Source organism: Corvus cornix, chromosome 2, assembly GCF_000738735.6.
Source record: "Corvus cornix cornix isolate S_Up_H32 chromosome 2, ASM73873v5, whole genome shotgun sequence".
Lineage (NCBI taxonomy): Eukaryota > Metazoa > Chordata > Aves > Passeriformes > Corvidae > Corvus > Corvus cornix.
Window position 1 is genome coordinate 35,487,274 of NC_046333.1, and position 25,695 is coordinate 35,512,968.

A 25,695-nucleotide genomic window follows, 5' to 3' on the forward strand; every position below is an offset into this window, starting at 1 on the left:
CAGATCAGCCTCTCTCTCTAGATTACAAGATGGTTAGTAATTCTGGTTAAGGAATACTGCCACTTCTGCAATGAGGGACTGAATCCACAACTTTTCCCTTGCTAGCCAGGAAATCTACTTACCACTGAATTCTCCCACAAGGTTGGAATACAAAGCCCAATGTTTACTGCAGAGTCCGTAAACCAATCACTTAATAAACCAGCTGAAAAGACCCTCAAGAAGCAACACCTCTATCTTTTCAGACCCTTCTAAGTCAAGGGGTCACAGGCTTTCTCTTCCAATTTCACCATCCAGTCATTAAGGTTTATAAACTGCTCCTTTATTACACAAAACACATGGATTCATCTCGGCAAATGTCATTCTACATTGATGAACTTCTGACTGCAACAAAGAATGAGCCTCTTATCAAAACCCATGTAAGAACCTCAACTTTACCTAGACAGAAGCTGGAAATTAAGGGCAATCTATCCTTCAAGTTCCCAAAAAGTGTACTGGGTAACACAATGGAAAACATGACACCAGGAACAATCCTGCTTTGACATGGCATCGAATCCAGTTATCTATGATCTTTTTCATCATCTGCTGTTGAATTACGTGAATTGACAGTATAAATACACTGTAATTATTAATTTTAAAAAAACACATTAAACTACTGGTGTTTCATTTCACAGACAGATGAATTATTTTGAAACCTGAGTCTGTACTCCTGTTCACACTGAACAGTGAACTTGCCAAAACTGACCTACTGCAATAACTGGGTGAGAATATTTGAGAGGACACTGGCTTAAGTACATAGCTGTGAAAGTACATGGTCTAGAATTAAGAAAATGTACAGAAAGTTGCCTAGTTTTTTAAGTAGTTTGTTATCTTATTAGACTTCTATGGCACTCTGCAGTTAGCTATTAATACATTTTGAATTATATCTTCAATGAATAAAGAAGAATAATATTAATAGTGGAATCCTTCCTTCCTATGAAGGAAAAGGAATAGAGAGAAAAGTTGCAGAGATTACAAACTAATAATTGTCACTCACCCCTGATGTTCCTGGAGTGTTCACTAATTTTTTCTGATCTGAGTAAACTATAACGTGTCAGCCTTTTAAATAAACAGAAATTATGCTGGAATCAAGGAGTGGTGTTCTTCAGAAGATTATAAAAATATGGTAACATAATAACACTGCTGTACTGCAAAATGAAAGAAGAAATTCTGAATTAGGACAAAATATAATTTTCAAATGTGCTGAACAATGCTGAAGTACATAAAGTAACAAAAATAATATAACCTCTTAGAGAAGAAGTCCAACTAAAAGCACTGCATAAAACCATTGCAATTAAAACTACGATCATTAATAGCACAGGATCAACATCTCTCATGTTGACTCATGAGTAAATAGGAAAGAGAGTATCTGATTCATGTTTATTCAAATAGTTCAACAGAAACATAAAAAAGTGCTTTATCTTGATGAATGACACCTTCTGAAGAAGCACATTTTACAACAACTTCATCCACGCTTTGGGGTGTCACTGTTTTGGAGACAAGAAGCCAATATCATGTTTAACTGAAGTCATGCCTACTTTAGAAATCTCTAGGGTCATTGCAGGACCTCACAGTTTCTAATTAATCCTATTTTCTTGCTACTAAATCTTCATCATTCTCCTGTGATCAGTCCTGTCCAAAAAATTGAAAACAACTGCACAAAACCACTGAAAAGAATTTCAACCATTAAGTCAACAGAAAGTTTACTTTTAATTTCAGTAAGAGATCTCCCGTGCTTTTCCAAAAATAAATATGATGTAGTCTTTTCTGCAGCCAAGACACAGGCATAAATTACTGAAGATTGCCTCATACTAAGTAGGGACCTCATTATCTTTCCAGTAGAAAATGCTGCATAAATAGGAGAAAATTCCCCTGTGGATTCCCTTGAGGTGGTATCTCCAATACCAAGTTAAAAAACACACCAAACCAAAATAAAACAAAGACCTCCAAACCAAACAAAACCAAAACCAAATTACAACTTTAAAATAAATAAATAAAAAAATCACAGTTCAAAAAACAGAAGGAGAAAGAGCAAATAAATTCAGCCATGGGACTGGTCTCAGAAACCAGTGAACAAACATGCACAGAACCTGTGTCTCTGTCACAGCTGCTGCCCTACCATGCAGCACCACGATATCAGCTACTTTTTCTGTTCCCAAACATGATTTGTGGTCAGTGTGTTATTCTGGAGCAGTCAGTGTCTTATTTTGGATGATGGTAATGTTGAAGCAAAGCAGAAGGCAGCCTGATCTTTAGTAAACAGAATTGGGCAAGCCCTCTCAAAACTGAAAACTAAGCTTTCATTAGCTACTTTTCTCATCGCATTGTGTATGCCAGGAGGGAGATCTGAACAGAACCCACCACTGCAGCTAGTTACTGTATTTAGAATGGGTCTGCAGTGCCAGAATGCAAAGGGGTGGATTACTTCTGACCTTTACCCAGTTACATGTATACCGAGCTGTCAGCTACAGACTGTAAACTCCAGTGATAGGAAATCAGCTTTAACAGTTCTTTGGTGATCACGTTTTGCAAGTTTTGCTGCATTTATAATGCAAAAATTATTATACAGTATAAAAAAAAGCCCAATTAGACCTCACATGATAATCCAAATGATAATAGAGTGAAGTTGTGCAGGCTCTCTAAAGAATGAGAATTTTAGCTTTTAACATCTACACAAAAGATTGAGGGTTGTGACATGGGGATGAAGGAAACAAAAACTGGTGTTGTGCTTTGGTTGATTTCCAACAAACAGAACTAACAGAACTAAATTGCCTTGCATCATCAGTAAGGGCATTCTATTCTGAAAAGGTGCTTCAGTGTTGTCAATTTTCATGCACAATTGACTACACAGCAAGTAGTTCAGTATAATTCCTAGTATATCTAACTTAAAAAGAAAGACAGTGCAAACCACCTATGGAAGAGATGTATTACTGCGAATAGCTTCATTTAAAATTTGATTTAGAGTCAGACTACTTCTTTGCAACAAAGGTAGAAAGAAGGTGGGTTAAAGCAACTACACAGAAGGTCCTAAGGGAAGAGACACTGCCCAATGATGAAATCACTCTCCCAGGAGTAGCGACTCATAGTTTCTGTCATTCCTGTTATCATAGTGCTAAGACCTTGAGAGGAGGATATATGGTATGTGATGGGGCCAGCTTCTGTGATTTTACCCAACACCATACTTGCATTCCTAAACAGCTGCAATCATTACACTATAACTACTCATAGAGCACTGCCTAACACAGGTCAGACACTGCCTCAGAAGGGTACTGTGAAGTTTAATTAATGTACACAAAACACTTGGAAAGCCTGAGACCAGGTCATTGCACCACTGCAAGGTTGTATGCCACAGCCACTGAGCAATATTACTGGAATTTTGAAGAAAAATAGTGAATGATCCCATTTTTGCAACAGGTCTGAGTATTTGTCATAACCCAGTAATATATTTCATATCAGACAGGGAAAATGAAGGCAATTCAGTAGGACATGAGGTTATGAGGAGATAAGAAGTACTGAAAAAAAATTTGTGGAAAAATTTTCACAGCTACCCTTCCTGCAATGTTTCAGTGAGTTCTCCTCTCATCAAATAAGAACTTACAACTAATATGTGAATATCCCCTGAGGACAGCCATCCATGTCAGATTTCAGGATACTAGATTAAACACAGAGCTTATGTTACTTGTACAGAGTGTGAAAATTATCTTCCCACCCCCTCAACGCCTTCCCCGACTCTCTCTCCCCAGCTCCCGCCTCGGCACCAAACCTCAACGGCTGTGCTATCAGACTGAGTGCTAGACTGGTTTCGTACTACTAGTCGCTGGTATCTAAAATCACCTTTCCTTTTAACAAAAAGTCACTGCTGGCAGCCATCTATCCAAACGCAATTCTTAGGGAGCCCTGATGGTACTCTCTATCCTATGGTTCTTAAAAACTAAACACACATTTTGGAAAGTAGCCAATTATTTCTTTTTTGCTCCACTGAAACAGATGCACACCTTAGATGAGACGGTGCCTCTGATATCTGAGGTAGTTAGAAGTTTTCTGCAGTTTTGCAGGGAAAGATCTGCAGGAAAGTAGGCAGAATGGCTTCTTCTATGCCTGAACTGATCTACTGATCATTGTAGCCAGTCTTCATACTTGAAAGCCAATACTCCAGGGAAATTTTTAAGGAAAATTTCCCTTACAGGTTTCATGACATCGCTTTTCTATGCCTTTTCTACCTGTGCAGGAGAAAATCACTACACTTCTGTCCCAGCAGCAGCTTATGTGAAGAGTGGAAAGACTGCTATTTCATTAGGACTGCTTTGCTCTGATCTGCCATGTGTACAGCACATGAATTATTCTATTTCGGTCGTTTATTTCTGAGCTTACTTTAAAATACATGGTACCACTTACATCAGAGAGAAACCAGGCATTAGGATTTCTCAACCTGCTGTTGGCTGGCTTGTTGAAAATTACCACCTCCACTTCTTGCCAAAATTTTTTTAACAAGTTCCAGGTTTCCTTCACTCTTCCAAGTCTGGAAGCCAGGTGTTCTGCACCTTGAATCATGAGAGCAGCAACATTAAATTAGAAAAGATTCTGGATGGAACAAGACTGGAAACTCAGCAGATATGCAGCAGAAAGTAATTGGGAAGTTATATACAAGTGAAGAGCACAAAGCACAGGTTCCATACATATATACATATATAATTGATGCTGCAAGAGACAGATGTTACCCATGCCTAGTAAGTTTAGCACAAGACTATAGGAAAGCTAGCATTAGATTAAGAGACACCATGTAAATCTATTTGCTATGAATTTAGATAAGACACAAAAAAAAGCTACCTGCTAGCATAAAAATGTCTTTGGTATTTTTCTGATCAAGCAGCAGAATACTTCCACTTCTCCACAGAGCAGAAGTTCAAGGGACGAGACAGTCCCAGGAGGGAAACACAAAGAAGATTCCACTTAGTGTAAAGCTGGATAAAAACAGAGTGATCACCCATAAGCAGACAACTAAAATTAACCTGTAAAGGTGCAGTGAGATGAAGGAAGAATTTCAACAGCCTAAGAGGAAGGATGAAAGACGTCACATCCTCCAAAAGCAGAAAATCAAGGCAAGACATAAATGATGTCTTGCCTTAATGAAAGATGAACAAAGATGCAAACTACAACAGAGAAACAGAAAACTGAAAAATGCAGTATTATTAAATTGCCAAAGAAAGTGCAAAATAAAAGTGTGGTGGTTCCTGCCAGTTGGTACCTGACAGCTTCCATTCTGAAAGCTACTAGGATGTGTGGCAGAATCAGGAAATAAAGGTAAACATTGCCTGCCTAAGACATCATGTTAAGAGTGATTGTACTCAAGGGCAGGAGGATGACATTTCAAAAGAGAAAGAAACAACTGCAAACTGATATCTCTATTGTGATAGGTAAACCATCTTTCAATTTAAAGAAAAGGTCTGAGAATAAGATTTTACATGCACCATTTTTGGTGAACAGCTGCCTTTACCAGAAGATCAGGCATGAGCAGTTAATAGCCCAAATCAGAAAGAACAGAACAAGGTGACTCTCTGAAATCATTCTTAGCTTTGAAAGTCTCTTCCGGACAATGGTGTGGAAAATTAAAAAAGATTCAGCATGAAAGGCAGAGCAGCTGAACTACCTGAAGTTTATAGACAATATATACTACCCCCAAAATCTGACTAAGCTGAGCAAGGAAAGTCAGCAGTGGACGCAGCTAAATGAGCAAGAATTCTTCACAGTATTAAAAAAAAAAGGATTAGGACAAAGAACATAACTTTAAAAAAAGCACCAATCTTTTCTTTGAATAGCTATAAAAGAGAACATGAGTTATGACACTGATGCATACAAAAGACAACCACAATAGAGGATTTAGGATATTAAACACTTATTTGGTAGCTCACTACGATGCCTAGACAATGCTGCCTGCTGATCATGTTGTTCAAACTAGACCAAAGTTGTATAACAGCAGTACTCTGAACTTTTAACAATCTGGAGCTTCAGCAGCTGCACATATATTTCCACCCCTCATTTCATTCCTGAAGTCAAGCTATTACTCCGTTCAACCAAAGGAAAGATTTAAGGTGGATAATTAGGAAATTATCTAAAGCCATGCAAAAAAACCCCAATGAGATCCCGAGCATATGACCATGCTCAGATCATCTTTGTCTCACTCTCTAGCAAAAAAACACCACTGTGCCCTCTTCTGACATAATCTATCATATATATCAGTTTCTCATGCCTGAGCATTTACAAAGCAACCAACAGTTTAACTCTGAATCCCACACTGAAGTGCATGAAAACAGGCTTTTACAGAACATTTTGAAGTCAAAATCTTTCCCTACTTTTTAAGCACTTTGATTCGACAGCTTGGCAGTCAGCAAGCTTTTCACAGCCGTAAACATCCCCAACCAGTTGCAAAAGAGGATGCTACCTTTCACTTGTGAAACTTCACTTGATGTGCTTCTGCCTTCCTACTTGCAGGCATTCCCTTGACTTCTCAGCACTGCTGTTGGCATGCTAAATGCCAAAAGACAGGTTTTTTAAAAAGAATGTTACTTTGCATTTGCTTTTGCAAAGGCTTGTTTTTAAGCAGTTTAACGTCTAACTAAATCTAAGCAATCACCACATGCATGTAAGGAGGAATAAAAAACAAGGGGAAAACAGAAACAAAAAAGAAAAGGTTAAATCACAAATAGAGCTTTAAAAAATTTACTTTTAGTAATTTAACATGCAATTAATAGCACAGATAGAAAAACAAATACACAAGTCATCCTGTATACATTTTCTATCCTGACTTAATTTCTTGTATGAGGATCTTCATTTGTCGGGACCTCTTTAGCATAAAGTGATGCTACCTCAGCTGCAATTTCACCTTTGCAGACAGATTAGAGTTTAAAAGTTCAGTGTGGCCTGCTTCTTGAAAACTGAATCTCTCTTGAATTTCTGTAGTTCTCTGTATTCCATTTACTATTTTCAGTTCTCATCCTGAAGAGCAAACAGTTGAAGTGTGACCTTTTTGCTCACTTTAAATCTGACCTAGAAATGTACAGCTGATCCTTAATCTAACTGAGGACAGGAATGGTATGGCCCACTCATTCTGCAGAAAGATCAGCCTACGGATGTAAGAGCATAGCCAGGTCTGGTGCTTAGTTTTAGAAGTGGAATTTAGTTCTCTGCTTTGCATGATCCTGGGCTAATCTCAGTGGCCATCTGTATGGGGGTGGGTTAAGGGCATTTCCCCACCCCATCCAGCTGATACGAGGTTGTCCTCAAAACTATGGCTTGTTATGGGCTGTGAGGAGCCTGAGGCTAAATAATTAAATACCTAAAAGTCTCCCAGCTTTCATTTCTACGTTTGGTGAGAAGCCAGAGGAAGCACTATGACATGCTGCATAGCCACATTCCTGCTTCTTTCTTTCTGCCAGTACTGATGGACCCACTTAGATTAGTCTCATAGCAAGTTCATCTTTTTATCAGAGTTCCAAGTCTGATTTACACAGTATACCAGTTTACCTTCATACCAGATACTGAACAAGAGATCATACTCCCAAACTCTCTCCACTTGCTGATGGATTCCCCACCACATTCAACAACATTTAACTGTATCCAAAAGACTTTTCATCCCCACTGTCTCCTACCACCCCAAAAGATACACTATCATCTACTGTTAGAAATAGTAATCAAACTTGTCAGGGCCAGGTCACCAAGTAGACTGAATTATGTACATTCAGTGGCATCAACACAAACAAAATGTTATCAAAACAACTTTATTTTCCACCTAGTCATCAAGAAATAACTGCTGCATCTCACATGGCTGCTGGAATAGATGAATAAGCAGCAACAAGTGTTTAGGTATTCTTTACTAAAGAATACTGAATACTTTCCTTTTAGAAACAAATTGAAAACAAAGTTGAAACAATCCCCACATCAAAACCCGAAAAATCCTTTCTGAGTGTTTAGACTGTGATCTTTCTTCATACCATTTTCCTTTTGATGGGTTTTGAATATAATATTCTGTGACTAATGACCAATGTTATCAGTAATAGAGGCAAGAACAACACATTTTATTATTAGGTGGCTCTGTTGTTACTTCTATATCTTAATGTCTGCTTTGGGAGAGCGAACTTGTGAAGCTAACTCCTTCAGGATTTAGCTCATAAAGGATCAGTGACTTCTAGCATGCTCTTGAGTAGCAACAAGGGAAAAACCTTGGATTGCTAGCTGCTATCTCATCATTTTACTTCAGGCAGCACTGGGAAACTGCAAACTTATCACTGGGGACAAGGGATCAAGAGGGCTGAAATTAGAAAAGACAGTTTGGCTGCTTTCAGTTCAAGTGGAGGTATTATGAAAAAGTGTTCCGAATTATGTCACACGGGGCAAGTGTCACTGCAGTTAGTAAGAACTTACTGTGCCAGCAAATGTCAGGACAAATTACCCAGCAGGACAGGCGAGCTGTATGTCATGTTCCCTTCCAAAAGGAAAAGGCTTCCCCCACTGCCAAGAACCTGCTCCCATTTCCAAGCTGATTTAAATCAAACTGCTCTCACTCAAATCAGAACAGCATAGAGGGAGTACTATAGTGACACGATGGGCAATTCTTCGGATCCTTCCCCACTTGCGTGGATGAAATGCTTTGATTCTCCACCACCTTAAAACATGATCACCTCAAGGCTACAGAGCTGTATATGTAAATGGCTGCCTGCAGGTTCCTGAAGGCACTGCTTACCATGCTGATGAAAAATGTCTCACTGTCCCTATGCTCCTGGGTCATACCCATCTAATCTCTCTTGCCTCTTTGATCATATAGTCTTTGCAGAAAGATGCATTTGCAATTTATGTGGAACCCAGCACGGTATGCAGAACAACTGAAGCCTCATCAAGGCCTGAGGTCCCTTAGCACTACTAGAAAAGTGAATAATAGGAACATAAAATTCAGTGCACCAGGAGAAAGACAGGACTAAGTCATAAGCAAATTCCTTTTTTTTTTTTTTTTAATTTAAGGAAATCTTTCACTGGACTGCAAACTCCTAGCAAAGTGAACTCATTTTGATTCACCTATCCTTAAGTTTAAAAATAAATGTTTCAATTAAAACTTACAAGTGCTTCAATACGGAGAAAAAACATGTCCTTATGTTCTACAGAGAAAACAAACAAACAAAAAACCCACAACAAAACTAGAGCTACAAAACATTTGGATGAGTTGAAGAATATGTTTATTCAGTTTTTAACTTTTCTAATCTAGGACATTTCAGAGGTTTTCAGGTGCTTCCTCTTCAGGCTTTCATTTTCATGAAATTAATATTAACTGAAACTCAGCTTCTTGTAGTATCGGAATATCTGTGTTGGGTATAACTCAGAAGGCAGCTTGTTCCTCCAGTTCCTAAGCTTTGTTTGGTGTTTCAAGCATTTCTCAGCCAAAACCAGAAAAACACAGCCAAAAGGCTATCAAGAATAATGCCCACAAATAAACCACAATTTAAAAGCTCAGGAATTCAAACTCTGGCTTTGATTTAAGTCACTATTACCTCCAGTTTTTTATTCTATCCTGCAGTTGCAGGCTACCATCAAGAATCACTATACAACATCTACCATATAAACTATTCTATATAAACTATACCAATACAAGAGTCACTATAGTAGATCATCTCAGGTGCTTTAAAGCAGGGAGTGCACAGCACTAAAAGAGCAATGGAGTTTTAAGTGAAGACCAAGACCGTTCACAGTAGTAGCTGGTAACAAGCTCACATTTCCACACAGCAACACTGGAGGGACAACAGACTCTGGCAGATGAAAAGTAACAAAGCAACTCTGGGGCTCTAACAACATTTGTGCTGTGAAGCAGCACCAATAAATCCAGTTAACTAAGATACTGCAGCTACTCTGACCCTGTACATTTTTCTTAGCCACTAGTACATGTTCTTTTCAGATACTCAACTTGTGTGCAACTCTGTCATCAACTTGTGTTCTGAATGGCTGGGCTTGAGCTATGTCTGTGTAAGCACAATTTGCCTCCATGTATTCATTCTCTATCCCCAGAACGGCTGCTGCAAGAACGCAAATCCTATTTGGAAGGATTACTTGCCACGCAACAGCCAGAGGCCCTGTCCAAGGCTGGGCTCCCTGCTGTGCCAAGAAGCACAAACTCAGAAGCTCTGATCCAGAGAAGGACATGATTAAAGCAGGCAAGGTGGCACAGGAAATGGTATTGTCCCTTCACATACGCAGAACCAAAGCTGTCATTCCCCACCCCCACTGCATACGTCTTATGTAAAGGTGCATTCAAACAAGAAAGCACAGACCAGCAGCAGGCATTTGTACTTGTGGGAGCTGGCAATAACTGGTGGCTATAAAGATTCCACTGGGGCACTTGAGTGTGGACACCAGGGGTTACACAACCATCTAGTAGGGGAAATAAAACTCTCCAGAGAAGTGTCTGCTATCTAGACCAGATCCTACAGGTTTTTATGATCTATGTACATTCCTTCCTAACAACAGTTACAGAAAATTCCTGGAATGCCCCAAGTACTCAAGAGTTTGAATGTGTTTTTCCTTTTAACTTGTGTTTGCTATTGCTTATCTTTGCATTTTCTGAATACTTAATACATATCATCCCTGTTATTTCAGCATGCAAGGGAGCCCCCCCAATACCTACAGGATGCGGTGCCACAGTCTCTTATGTTCCCCACCTAAGGATCTCTTCAGTTTAGTTCTTCCACAACAGAAGAAGGAGACTGGTTCTCTCACACTTGTGGAAATGGCAGACTGTAACACTGGTGGTCATATCTCCCCACACAGAACAGAAGTAATTGCAGTGCACTGCACAGGACTGGTCCTTTATCATTTAACACTGGCTGGTGAAAATGGAGAAATGAAGTGTCACACTGACTTGAGCTGAATGTCCTCTCTTCAGCCTCTCTGGGTTAAAGCAGAGACCAGCTAATCCCAGTTGCAGCTGCCTCTTTTTCCAACTGCTCAGCTGCCTGATATGAACTCCTGAGTAACACAGAACTGGTATGGTTTTGTATTTTCTTCTAGCAAACTTGTGTTGATCAGAATTGTTAAAATATGAAGTCATCCCATATAGGCACTCTCCAGACATGCAGAACTACATCATCTTGAAAATGAGAAATTTTACTTTAAAACAAGTTCAGTTAATGTGTTTCTCAAGTGTTTCCACCAGTTTCAAGTAGCTTTTTGAAGATCTGTGTTTTGTACCTTCCCTGGAAACAACTCATTAAAGAAAACATTCAGAGCAAGTGACAGTGTATCTGGGCATCAGGCAAAAGATGCCCAGAAAATCTATCAAGCTCTCCATCACCTTCACCTTAGACCAGTAAGTAATTATTTTTACTGGTAGGGAAAAAAAAAAGGAAAATTAAAGAGATTTTGTAAACAAACCGTATTATCCTGAAAGTGAAAGAACACAAAAACTGTACAAAGAAAATGGCATAACTTGCATCTCCAGACAGAGACATTTTCTAGCATCCAGTTCAGAGACTTTTTCTCCTGATTAGCCACTACACTAAGTACAGGTTTCAAGTCTGCTTCAATCTACAGCAATTAATAAGCCCATAAAAAAATATGCCTTAGGTAAGTAGGAAGGTCTATTAGCACATGCTAAAATTAGACAACCTGTAGAGCTATCTGAACAGATACTTCATATAATAAAATTTTGAATTTTACAGGCCCCGAGGATCAGAATTTATTGGCTTTTGAAACTTGAGGCTTTTTGGGTATGCATATCATCCATTTACACATTGTTATTAATAACTGGCCACAGTTACTAGCAGTCAGCAACTAAGTTGAACAAGCTTTGGAAAACACCTCTACTACCATCTTGGGCAGTGCCACAAAAGGGAGCTGCACTGCACTGAAGAGACACAAACCAGCAGAGAAATCCACTTGTGCCTTACCTTGTAATGGGAAGAGCAGATGCCTTCAAACATATCTATATCCATACAGTCCATTGGTTCAGATCTTCCTGGTGATAAAAACTCTTCCAGCTTCTTGCTTCTTTATTTTCAATCTGCCAGCTGGTGCAACCTGTAAATTTACAGAAGTGGGTGTGTTATTCCAAGACGTTTATTCATCTCATTTTATAAGGCATTCAATTTAAATACATACGGCTCTGTGCCATGTGGCTCCCATTGCTCTCCAGAGCTTTCATTGTAATAGATTACACACAACATTGTTTCTGTAGGTTATTGATTTTGGGGAGTATAATTAGAAGACTCTTTAGGATTTCTTTGCAGACTCAGACTTTCCAGACTGTCACATTCCATATGTGTATATCCCATATATTTGACAACATGCTCCTAATTTTATGAAATTCAAACACTTAACAAAAAACATGGCAAAAATTGCATCTCTGAATTGTCAATTTCTTTGTTAATTTATCTGTTAAAGGTTGATTCTTGTGGAAAGAGACTAAATTCAATTTAAATACTAGTTTCAGAATAAGAAAGCTACTAATCTGAGAAACTGGAGGTTGACAGAGTGGCCAAGATTTATATTCAGCAATCAAGGTAATAAAAAAGAAAAAACCTTCCCAAAAAGTGACTTTGGCCACTGTTCAATGGTTTTCAGGAACAAAATGAATTAGTGGGACAGCAGGAAAATTCAGTCAGAGTTTTTTTTTTTGGTTTTTTTTTCTTCAAGTACTCAGGGAATCACAGTGAGATTCCTCAAATGTATCCAGGAATGCAGTGCCTTCCAGGCATCTAAATTTGGTCATCTGAATCAAAAGGACCTCTGAAAACCAAGCAACAGGTTCTCTGCTTATACAATACAGTTTTCCTCTGCGAAAGCTATGAGGGAGCCACTTACATATGCTTGACTCTCCACTGCAGATTGTTCAGCATATAGAGCATTACTTCTGTACCTGACACCCCTCTCCAATATCCTGATCCCTCTATGCAGGATCCACAAGCAGAACACATTTTCATGGTGGATTTTACATAAACATATTTCTGTTTTCACAAAAGTTCAATGAAACAACGGAGTGTAATTATCTGTTTACTGGCAGACAGGCAGCCCGTGTTAGCTCAAGAGCTGCTTTGCTGAGCTGTATTCAACTGCTCTAACAACTGTTTCATTATGAGATTTCACCAGACACCCCTGGCTCCAGCACCATGGCACAGCAAATGGGATGCATATTTGCTGCTTTCCACATTTTGGCTCCTGCTGCTTAAAAGCTGTCCCTGCTCTCCACAGAAATTGTTCGTGAGTATTTCAAAGGTTAGTATGGCTTTGTGTGTATGTGGTTTGTAGTATACACATCTTCCATAGGCTGCTCTCTCCCTCCCTTTTTATTATGGAAAATTGAAAATTAACTCACTTCAGTCAGAATGCCTAAAAATCATCAGTGGTGACACTTTATGCTGTATGAACCACTTGTAGCCTTACATCCTGATGTAAATTCTCACCATGAAGGGTGGCACACAAAGCCATCCCATCCCTGCATGGCAGAGGTGACACGTCACACACTGATGGCACATGTTACATCTGGTTTGATTGCTATTCAGACCTGAAATTCCTGATGGAGCCAGAAAAAGCCTTGATCCTCAGAGATGTTTTAATAGATCTGTGCCTCCTCCTTGATGGAGACAGATCTCAGATCTGAAAGGTCACGCACAATTACCCTAGAATCCTTGACTTTGAATCTCCAAATAATCACCAACATTACCCAGGCTCTCTTTTTACTCCCAAAATGTTTCAGGACTTGGTTTCTGTGAAGTAAAAGATCTGTCCTCCAGAAGTACTGGGTAAAATGACAGTTATGACCTAACACTGGGAAAAAATACAACACACTCTTGCAAATTAAGCACCACAATGCAAACTGCTAGGAAAAAAACACTGAAAGTGCCACACTATGCAGGTTATTTGAAAATTTCCAGGCTATATTTGTATTCAACACACAGTTTGGGATCTCTCTAATTAGGACAAATCCTCCTTCTTCATGACAGTGGAGCATGCAGAGACTGGCATGGGGAAGCGGCTTGCATTGCAATTCCACTATGTATTACAATTGCTACACCATGCTTGTGCTGGGATTTTGGCATAATACTGTATCACTCTTGCAGAATACAAATCCACCAGTCTTAACACATTAAACCCTTATTTTGGATGAACCAGGGCCTGTAGGTCAGGAGAGGCAGCCAGCAAGTCTTTTTGTCTCTACACAGCCAACCATCTCAGTGAGGTGATCAGTCTCCATTTCCCTGTAGCACCAAGGAGTCCTAAAGCAAGCAGGGTTAGACAGAGGTGAGTGGCTGCTGTCCTTTGAATAGTGGGACTAAGAGGAGCTTCACCGAAATATGGACTAGGATCACTCAACCTGGCAGAAAGAGGCAGCAGGTTAAGAAAAGGGACATCTGGGACATAGGCCTTGGCATGTGCCTGGATGCAGGTAAAGAGAACTTTGATGTCATTGTTCTAACACCTTAGCATGGATCACATGGATCATACCTCTGGTGACTTTGAAAAGGAAAACTGTTTTATGTTTCTTGGGTGATTATCAATCTTCTGGAAGAAAAAACAAAAGTACAATGGGCAGACAGGTATGGCTCCAATGACTTTGAGTGACCTATTTACAGTGGATGTGGGTATGGACTAATGATAAGGACAAGTTGCAACTACTTCTGAGCTATGAAAGACTCTCAGTATGCCTGTGTGATTTCCAAACACCAAGGAGTTCTGTGCTCTAATGCACACGCATACACGTGTTACAAAACATCAGACCCAACCTTATTGCACAACCTCCATCTGACGACCACCATAAAGGACTCCTAAATGTAGTCCTGCACCATCTATTCTAGAGGACTACTACCCCTGGACTAAAATATGAATGCCAGTGACCACAGAAGGCTTCTCTCACCCATCTCTTCCATAACTAACATATTCTACTAGTGGCTTGTCATAGAACTACTGCTGTTCCTTTAGGCATCATGATGCTTTACTGAAGGGCCCTTCCTGGAAAAGTCTGCCTTAATAGACAGCTTAATAAGGCAAAGTGAGCTGCCCAGCCAAACCTTTTATTAAATTACACTAAAACTGCCTGAATTTATGCCATTGCAAAGACTGTTGAAAATTCTTGGCTGCCCTGGAAGCGTATATACCAACCTCAGAGAAAAAACTCACACATCCTTGTTGATTCATACTAATGTCATTGTTTATAATGACAGGATGCATTAAATCCTGCTTAAATTACCAGGCATAAAAGCACTTGTGGATTGACATGTGGTCTTCCCTCAATAGCACTATAATGGGGCTGAGGTAAACCAGCCTGCTGCAACCAGCATAATGTCTCCAGATGCCTGCATTCCTCTGCACACTCCCACCCACCTCCCACCACATCTCCTACTCTTTTCCCTTTGTCGTTTTCTCTTCTTCCAGCCTTTCTGTTTAGACCTCTCTTTCCTTCTGTACTAGCAGAGGTTGGAGGGCAACTGGCTGGCAAAATGGATTTGCAGAGCAAGATCTGGGACCCTTAGTGGACAAGCTGACCACAGACAAGGAGCATGCCCACATGACAAAGAAGGGACAGCAAAGAAGATGAAACCAGGCTCTTCTCAGGGCCTCACTGAATGAACAAGATGAAACAGGCACAACTGAAAACACAAGCAACTGCATTTAAACAGAAGAAAACTCTCACTGTGAGATTGGTCCAATACAGATACAGGTGACCCAGAGAGGCAGTGGAGTCGCCAACCCCAGAGACTGGAGACATTCAAAATTCAGCTGCACACAGTCCTGCACAACCTGCTCTACATGTTTTGAGCAGGGAATGGGACCACACAACATCCAGAGGCCCCTGCAACATCAGCAATTCTACAACCCTGTAAACAGAACCCTGTTCCCAAATTTACTTAACTCTTTTTTTGAAACAGGTTCACCATAGTATGTTACTGACCTGGCTAAATTAAAAACTTGGTCCTGAACAGTATGTGAGAATTTCAGTTGAGGTCTCCACGCTTCAGGGATGGAATGGACTGATGAAAAAATGACTTTGAAAATGTACCTAGATGTTAGAGATGCTTCTTCCTCTAAGAATCATGCGGCTCCTTTTATGCTTTTCTTAGGAGAAAAGCTCCAGTGGTCACTGCTGCCTGCAGCAAGATCAGTACTTCTACTTTCAGCATTTAATGCATTACCCACTTGTAGAATTACATTTATGTCTTGCCCTTTATATCATGCTCCCAAATGGTGACTGCCAAGGCAATTTTTAGCAAATCTTTCCCTCAGCCTCCCAGCACACTGGATAAAACCTGCTTTTCTGATGCAGAAAGAATGAAGAGAAAGCACAGAGAATTCATTGCCATAATAAAGAACAAGTTGGACCCTTACCCAGCTCCAGAGAGCTTTTCAAAGGAAAACTGGCAAGCATGCCAGCTCATACAGTTCTTTCAGGGAATGCTATCAGTAAACCAAAGGTCACAATGAGTGTTTTACCTGTGGATTACATGTATCATCGTCAGTGGCAAGGATTACTCAGTACCAAGCAGAGATGTGTCATGTTCTTGCCCAAAGAGGGGGCTAAGTGTTCTGCATAATTCATTTCCTCCATCAGCCAGGAGCAAGAGATAGGTCATCCTTTCCTACACACATCACTCCTTATTTCAACACTTACCACACTCCTGTTATTAATGATCTACTGGTAACACCTCTAACCTCACCATTCTGAGTCCTAGTATCTCAAATTCGAAGTCTGAAAAGCTTTATTTATAACAGACTACAGAGCAGATCCAAAGTTGTAACCTGGACTCACTGCTGTTTCTTTTGAAGAATAACTCAGTCTTCAGTCAGACAAGAGAGTTAACTATGAAGCTTTCTCTTTTTGGCTGCTAAGTTAAAAACTTAACAGAAATTTTCATTCTTTCTATTTTGTATATTTACTGTGGCCAGCACATGTCTCCAGATGAGTCATTCATAGCTACCCCACAGTAACTGTGTCTAGTGGTTTCCCTGAAATAATTCAGGGAATAACAGGATTTTTGGTTCACTTAAATTTCTATTGATTTTAAGTTCTATTGATTAAATATCTTCAGTATCACAGTCATGAAATTGCTCCCTATCACTCAAAGGAGATCTCTTCTAACCACCATATTGTCTTTAGTTCTGCTCCACAACACAGCTGAGCTTTGGATGCAAAAACTTAGTACCTATTAATAAAAAATCATATGTTTCTTATTAATTCATTTAGTCATTTAGTAAGTACAGCCAGGCATACCAGTTCATATTTTGCACAAGCAAGGATGTCATGGAACAAGTCAGGGAAGGTTTTCTACACAGATCTACAAACTCTGACAAGAATAAATCATTTGCAAACACATACACTAGAATTAATTACATTAATTGCCTCAATTTACCTGGCAATTGATCAATCTAATTTATAGCATGGCCAAAACTTCTGGTCTACCTACAATCCAGTGACTAGACTGGAGCGTGAGTTGGTTGGTTTTCTTGATGCAACTGAGGTCTGTTGCATGGCCACCAAGGGATTTGGCTTAGCTGAACTCTTGTTTCAGGGAGCTACAGGCTGTGAAGAAATGTAATCTGTGCTGATTCAGCTTATCTGCTAAGGCAAAACTCAGCCCTGGCAAGACCTCCAATCGAAGGCAGCACCAGAGCAGATGCTACAGCACAAGCACTTAGGAATATTGCCTCCTGTTGCCAGGAGAGGAAAGATTGCCCAGTGTTGTCAAACTTTTAAAGGCAGTGACAACACATAAAATCTCTTTAATGTATGCACAGTATTGCAGATATGTCAGCATTATATTGACACATCCATTTTATTAGCAGAAATAAAAGATTTTGTCAATAATAAACTTGAGTTTTGTTTTATTTTATTCTGCATTAGGCTGTTGTAACTGCAGATCCTGGGTGCAATCACATAATTACATCTCTGCCATTGTAACACTTGTAACTGGCTTCCCTCTTTCTTTAACCTCTCCAGTGGAAAGACAAAAGTTCAAACTGTTCCATACCTGGCATTAGTCTAGAGAACATCAGTTTACAAGGGCAGAGCAAATTCCATCAGTTCTAATAGGATTAAAGATGTTTCTGCAGTTTTCGAATCCTCAGAAGTAACACATTTTTTTTAAAGGAATAACTGGTGTTCACACAACTGATTAGCAGGGTCCACCACAATCAGAATAGCTCGTAAGAAATTTAGCATAATCATTTCACTGCATAAAATACTACTTTATGATTATGACTTACAGTAAGTCTGACATAAACTAGAGGGGAATAGGTCACTCTGGGACAACAGCATAGTAGGCAACAGCCAGTTGCTTGCATGTGTAGTTTTAGATCTAATTAAGTTTTTAAGTCACTAGAATATCTTCAGATACAGGTAGTGTCACTGTTACTATACTGTTATCTATTCCTACAAATTATCTGGTTAAAATCACTCTGCAAACATCAGACTCAGAACTTAACATAGATTTGAACCGTTGCATCTGCTTTCCACAGGTAGTGCTGCAAAGCATTATCAGAAAATGATTGCTTAATTTTTTTTTTCTTTTGATTGCATTCCCCAATCTACTAATTTGCACACTTTCCCCTCCTCCCCCATGCCCCCCAAAAAATAAAGGCCAGGTGTAGAATGACACCTTCATTCATCAAAAGCACATTCTCATTGCTGATTTACCTTCTCAGGCAGTCAAAGGGTCATTTTTAAACATTAAATTGTCGATAAAGAGGAACTGATCCTGCTTGCTTTAATTAGCAGCTTTTTCCACAGCAGCCTCTCGATATAAAGGACTCCCTCCACAGACCTTGAATGCCTGACTGCTTTCTGCAGTTGAGAGAGGTGAATTTTCTCTCATACAGTATGTATTCTGTAATTCTGCTGCACAAGCATGGCCATTTATTCATAGCGTAGTTCAATTTCCTCCCCAATTTTTCCCATATAAGTCTGTTCAATCCTTAATTACTTATCCATAGTTGTTTTATCTCTGTTACAACCATCTATGCTTTAAAATATTTTAAAATATTTTCCTGAAACAGTCATCTGGCCCCTCCTACTATATGAGAGAAATACATGAAGGCTACCTCTAGTAAACTGCCTATCACTACTACAACAGGCTTTTTCTGTGGTTACACTTCAAGACATCTTTTAAAAAGAATGCCGTCTTACATGCAGTGTTCTACTTTAAATACAACATGCAAGCCACAGGCTCAGTTCATTACGATATGGAGTAGTCTCGTGCCTTTGGCTGTGTATTACTAACACACATCTCTGCAAACTGGTCATGACAAGCACCTGGTAGTTCCTGCCTGAAAAACAAAAAAAATAAAAACATCCTGCCTTCTACCCGAGATACGATGCTTTTCATGCAATGATAGATACTAATATCACCTTCCCTCGCAGCTCCCACCCATTCGGAAAAAGTGGGAAAAATCCACACGCTATTTTCACTACATGCCTACCCCTGAAACTGCTTATTCACATATAACCGAGCCCACTACGCTGCAGAAGGACAGTTACAACGCAATGCTCCTTAAACTATCGGTGCAAGCCACCAGGCTGCTGCCACTTCAGATGATCTCTCGTGAAACAAGAATAAGAAGACAAACCGATAAGCGAACGCGTCTCACAAGCGGAACCTGATCCCTCTCGCACCCCTGACTCCGGAGCTTGTGCCGCCGAACCGAAGCGCGCAGCCCCCGCCCCGGCGGCGGAGCCCCGGCAAGAACGAGCCGGCCGCCGCTTACCGCCGCCGCTCACCTCCGCTGCGCTGCGGAGCGAGCGGCGCTGCTGCTCTTGCTGCTCCTGCTGCTGCTGCTGCTGCTGCTGCTGCTGCTGCCCCGGCGGCGGGCGGGGCTCCGCCGGCCCGGCCTCCCCGGGAAGGGTCCCTGGCTGCGGCAGGGCGGGGGAGGCGGCGGCCCCGCCGCGGGGGCGCGGAGCGGCGGCGGGGGGCGAGGCGCGGGCAGCGAATGTAAATGAGAAGCCGCGGCTGCGGCAGGGGCTGTCAGGGGCAGGGTTTTACCGGGGCTGGGAGGGGGGATTAGCCGTAAGTACGCCGAGAGGGGAAGCCCGGGGCTTAGGGTGGCCGGGCTGGAAAGGTTAACTGCACGACAGAAGGTGTTGGCAGGAATACGGCGTTCCAGTGAAATTACAGGTGGCTGCCACAGCGGTTCCCTCCACACAGCCCCTTCCGCTGCGAGCAGTGGGTTGTTTGACATCCTGGCAGTATTTTACCACTCGTTTACACCAGGGCTCGTATGCTATCAGGACAACTCTTACAGGTTTGAGCCTGGCTGGAAGAGACCTCCAAAGGACATTTACTACTGCTGAGTTAGGATTTATCCCGTAGGCAAGGGAACGTTTGCAGGGACCTTGGTGTGGCTGGTACAAGAGAAACTGAGCCTCGGAAGTGCAGATCTAGAAACGGTGGTAGCTCTCAACCCAGGTCCCTTCCTGTTCAATGCCTTACCCAAAGCACTACTGCTTCACGAACATTTTCCTTCCTCTCCCCTCGTTAGCCACAATCATTATTGGTTGGCATTTTTTTATATTAACCAATAGAGAGAAAAATCCTACCTTTTTTTGGTTACCTCTTTTTGCCTTAGGTTTGCTATTGCTGTATAATTATTTTCAGCCAATACAAACCTGCTACATCTGTCTTCTGGCAGTGTAGGCTGTCTTACTTTTTACTTCTTATTACTTCAGTGGAAATGTTGAGTGTGTCAGGAATTTAGGACTTAAGAGTGCAAAATGGTACACAGAGATTCTGATGTGTAGAACAATCACAGAATGGTTTGAGTTGGAAAGGACCTTTAAAGGTCATTTAGTCCAACACCCCTGCAATGAGCAAGGACAACTTCAAATAGATCAGGTTGTTCCAAGCTCTGTCCAACCCGACCTTGAATCTTACCGGGAATGGGGCATCCAGCACCTCTCTGGGGAACCCAGTGTTTTACCACCCTCTGAACCTACACTCTATTAGATTAAAACCACTACCCCTTACCCTATCACAACTGCCCCAACTGAAAACTTTGTTCTTATCTTTCTTATAAGCCCCCTTTTAGACATTGAAAGGCCAAACAAGGTCTCCCCATCTGCCTGGTTGCTCAGCACTTCATTCAAGAGGCTTTACGATCTTTGTAGTCTTCCTTCCAATTAAAGAAAGAGTTGCTGCTGGTAAAATATTACCAACATTGAAACTATGGATTATTCGGTGAGATTTTACTTTGTCAGTAGTAAAAAAACCAACCACTGCTGTGTTTTTCAGGCTTTCCCTTCTCATTTCTTCTTTTGCCCCAAATTTCCTTCAAGTCACTGCATGAATGGCTGAATCTATATCATACACCAACAACCAACAACATCTGCAGTTAGCTATGTTTTCAATCACAGTACAACTATTAAATTATTAGGCTAAATGTGTTAATGAAGCTGTAGTAAGAGTAACCTATTACTGACTAGGAAGTGTAAGATTTTCACCTTCCTATATGATGAGCAAATAGATATGAGGAGAGTTTCCCAGGCTGGCAGCCTCAATTATGTCTGCCAGTCTGTGGATACTCTGGTTAATAGTGAAACAGAGAAGGAGCATCAGTCTGCCTAATCTACCTGCTGCCCTATATGGAATAAACTAACAGCCTGAAGTTAAATAGACCCCTTTGCTCCTCACAGAGGGGATTTGTTTGGCAGAATGTCCATCAACTCTGCTAAACTAATGCTAAAATAATTTTGTTCTGTGAAAGCTTTTTTTCTTCTATAGTTGCTTAGTGCAGTTCAGGAGGAAATTTCAGCTGCTAAGAAAACATTATCCCAGGGTTCACACAAACCACATATGGAAACCATATTTCAGAGAGATCACTCATCTGCCTATGTTTCACATACTGAGGTTGACCATTTTAAGGCAGTTTATTTAACTAGCCAGCAATAGACATTTACAGGTTAAAAGATGTTTTCTGAAGAAGACTAAAGTTCAGCCACTTCAGAGACTCACACTTTGAAGAGAGGTTATGTTGTCTCTGGTCAAAAAAGCTAGCAAGCTTGGCTCCTTTGAGGTAATTCATAAGTAATTATAAAGGACAAATGGAAAAGATTGGAATTTCTTTCTCACTGAAAAAAAATTCTTTTTGATGTTATAACTATAGTTATAAGAAATTTTCAGAATCCTCATAGGACTTGTAAAAACACATGACATTATTCATCTTCTACCTAATGGAAAAAAAAAAAAGGTGTGTCAAACCAAAATAAATGTAAATTTTTAGTGCATAGAAAATCCAAATTGAACTGATTTAGACATAAAGTAAAATTTATCTTTGCAAAATGAAAGGAAGTTGTAAAATGGGATGAACAAGGGTATATACAAGAATTCTTTGTCCTTGAAGGACTCCTTAGCACTCAAGAGAACTGAAGCCTGATAGATCCCCATCAGCCTCAAAGGAGCAGGATGAGGTGCACAAGCAACACTGAGTTGTCGACTCTCAGAGCTACAGCCACGAGGAATCACAGATGAGTCCTCTGACTGTATCCATTCCTTCTCTCTGTAGGCCAGTCGCATGGTGGGTAACCAACACCCAGCAGGAGCTTGGAGGTTTGCAGTTTTTAAAACTGAATCAGTCTGTCACTGAAAGGAAAAACTATACACAACTTATTACACAGTATTTTCCCACCCCCTTCTTTTTCTAGAAGGACTATAATTATTCCCTGTTGCAGAAGCTGTACAGTAGTAATCCCTCTCCTCCTACATGCTTCATTTACAACTTGAGAGCTACCAGCATATTAAATTTTTAATAAATTATACTAAAATATTGTGGCACTGCTCTAAAAATAAAACCTGGAGATCAGTTAAGAATATGTTCCTTAGATGCATAAAACTGTCTCTGAAACATGAAGGGTTTTTACAAAAATGTCTTCGCTTATAAACATCTGTGATCATAAATACCTCTCAGAAAAGCACTGGCCATGAATCTGTAGTATTTGAGCCACGTTTTTAAAGTAGAAAGCTTCTTCCTTTTCACTATTAATCTCTTTTCCTTTCATCTCAAATTTAATTCATCTCTAGGTCTTTACAAAGTCATGAAATTATGTATGTGCTAAGAAGGATAAGTTAGAATGAAAGAAGGAAGGACCTCACAAAGATTCAACAAAAGTAGTGAAGAATAAGGAAAATACTGGAGTTTCATTCATTCAGGACCACAGCATTGGCTTGAGGTATTTTAGAAAGTTTAAAAAACAATGTTTCTAATTTTGCATCCAATGGATTAATTTTGATTGTGAAGTCAGATAACAGCAGGTGGTGGAGTGTTCTTTTACTACTGTAATTTTGTATTTATGCTTATGCTTAACATTGGGTCCCTGAATACATGGTTAAAATATTTAATTAAATAGTTTGATTTTCAGGCATTTTAAATGCTTACCTGCCTGTAGAAGTTATAAATACCTATCAGCTCTAGGACTGAGCACTTTTTAATTAAATGTTTATACATGGTCCTGGAAATCCAACGTTAAGCCTACAGACTTCAAAAACCTTAAATTTAGTGTCTGGGGGTTTTTATCCTCTTTTGTCTCTCAGAAGCATCTCATAGCTCCCCAGAATTTGTAAAGAGAAAGGGAAGGACTGAAGAAGGAAAAGATGATCAGCTATGAATGCCAAAGGCATTTACACATAAGACATGCTTATATATTAAATGGTTTGAGGAAAGTTATCACAGATTTTGTTTTTATGCATATTGATTAAGATGGGCTCTCAAAAAGGCAGCTATTAATAGGGGAAAGTTGTTCTTGTGCTGGTTGCATGAACATAACAGAAGTCTCCAAGCAGTTAATTAAGCAAATAATATCTTAGAGATTGGAAAAGAAGCAATATATTAAAAATACAAAACCTTCAACAAAACAAAAAAAAATTACTAATGCTTTGAAAGTTCTCATAGAGGGAAGGAAAAACCTTAGGTTTTACAGGAGAATTCAAAAAACTTTGAGAGTACTTTTGATTGGATGAGCCTGTAGCTGTTTAGGGGTTCTGCAGAAGAGCATGGAGTATACCGCTGAAAAGAGTAAACTAAAGTATAACATTTTCAATGCTTGCCACGATTATTTTAGTTCTGTATCTAAATATTACATACCAGGTTTTGAAATGTGGATGCTTCTCTTATAAATGTGCTGAAGAGATTGTTCAAAACCAGACGTGTTGAGGATGTGTGTATACCTCACCCATATCTTAATGAAACACATTTATGAGGAAGATCACTGGTAGCTGAAAGTAAACTTAGGGTTATTTGGTTTTTTGGTTCAGCACAAAGAGAGTAATTTACACAGAGAAAAGCAATTTTAAAAACATGTTAACAAGGAAAACTAGCTTAAAGTAGCCCTTATCCATAAAGAATTCCTAGTACTGCTCGAGCAATCACTGCTGGTGGGAGCTGTGTTCCTGAAAGGTCGTCACATCACACCAAAACAGTGGAGGCTTAAGTTCCATTTTACCATGTGTCTATCAGAGTCAGGAATAACAACAGTGGCACAGCAGGGAAGAAACTCAGGCAATCTGGACAGCAAGTGACGATAAGACCTCCCTCCACAACATACCTAAGTCTCTTCAACAAGCCACATATCTTCACGTGTCCCATAAACTCCAGGGATTTGTTGTTGTTGACTTTTCCTTCATTTCAGGTGTTTCTCTAGTTTATGTCTGTATGGTTGACAGAAATGTTCCACCACCAACTTTAGGCTGGGGTTTAACACGTGCTTTCCAGCAGTCAAAGAGCCCAGGTGATGTACATCTCATGGAAACTTATTGTGGAAATTAAATTATTCTCCTTATGCCCAACTCTTAGAAAAAGAAAAAAATATTATTTTAATGTTGCAAGTAAAAGGCTAATTAAAACTAAATGCAACTGCAGGAAAAGATGAAAGAATATGAAAATTTTAAAAAAATACAAGATTATTTTCTTATCTGTTGCAAAATGCTCTTAGCTAAGTACTTAATCCTGCAGTCGGGTTTTAATAAACTGGTATTTGGGATGTTGCTATTGTGTCAGCATTGTGATAAAAATATCCAGGTGGCCTTTCCAGACATCATCACCAAAATACCAAAAAGATAGGGCTTGCTATTTTCTTAATAAACAAAAGATAATATACAAAATTCCCATGTATTTAGAACCTCCCTCCTGTGCAGAAACTAAATTCATTGCTTCATTATAATTAGGATCTTTTCAGATTTCTTTATAATTGCTAATTAGTTTTTAATCTCCCTGGCAATAAATAGATTTTCTAAACTTAATTGATTTCACTCACAAGGACTAACAGATTACCCAAGATTGTGCTCACCATCTGTCACGTGTCATTTCATTTACAGGTAAAGTAAAATTTTCCTTGCTTTTTCTTCCTAAATTGCATCTCTTTTCCTTTGGAGTTGTTCTGTCCAGATTTATAGTATCTCCAGCAGTTTTTTATTAGATGCATTTATTTGTAAAATAACTTTGCAGAAGCCACAATTATATATACAGCGAAGACTTTAAATAAGTTGCAAAGGGTTATATTAAGCTAAAAGTTCCCCTGAAAAGATAGTGCAGTTCTTATTCCTAAATGCAAAAATCTCTAAAACTACAATCATGTTCCAATTAGCAAGGTGTTGGATTAATTAATTATTATAGTTCTCCAAATTAAGAAGACTAAAATAAGATGTGCTATTT

General features: G+C 39.7%; 1 protein-coding gene across 4 annotated transcripts in view; it reads right to left on the reverse strand.

The window, feature by feature from the left end:
- The window catches only part of TMEM108 (transmembrane protein 108), a 161,882-nt gene extending 142,049 nt beyond the window's left edge, over nucleotides 1-19,833 (reverse strand). Inside the window, exons 1-2 of one of the 4 annotated variants that reach the window (XM_039571751.1) lie at nucleotides 19,778-19,833; nucleotides 11,961-12,090 (exon numbers count right to left, since the gene is read on the reverse strand). The gene's annotated coding sequence lies outside the window, so the exon portion shown is untranslated. Of the gene's footprint in view, nucleotides 1-4,431; nucleotides 4,578-4,863; nucleotides 4,959-11,960; nucleotides 12,091-19,626; nucleotides 19,757-19,777 lie in introns of those variants that run through there. The other 3 variants (XM_010398844.2, XM_019285862.3, XM_019285863.3) reach the window with 3 other exon arrangements.
- Nucleotides 19,834-25,695: the final 5,862 nt, after the last annotated feature.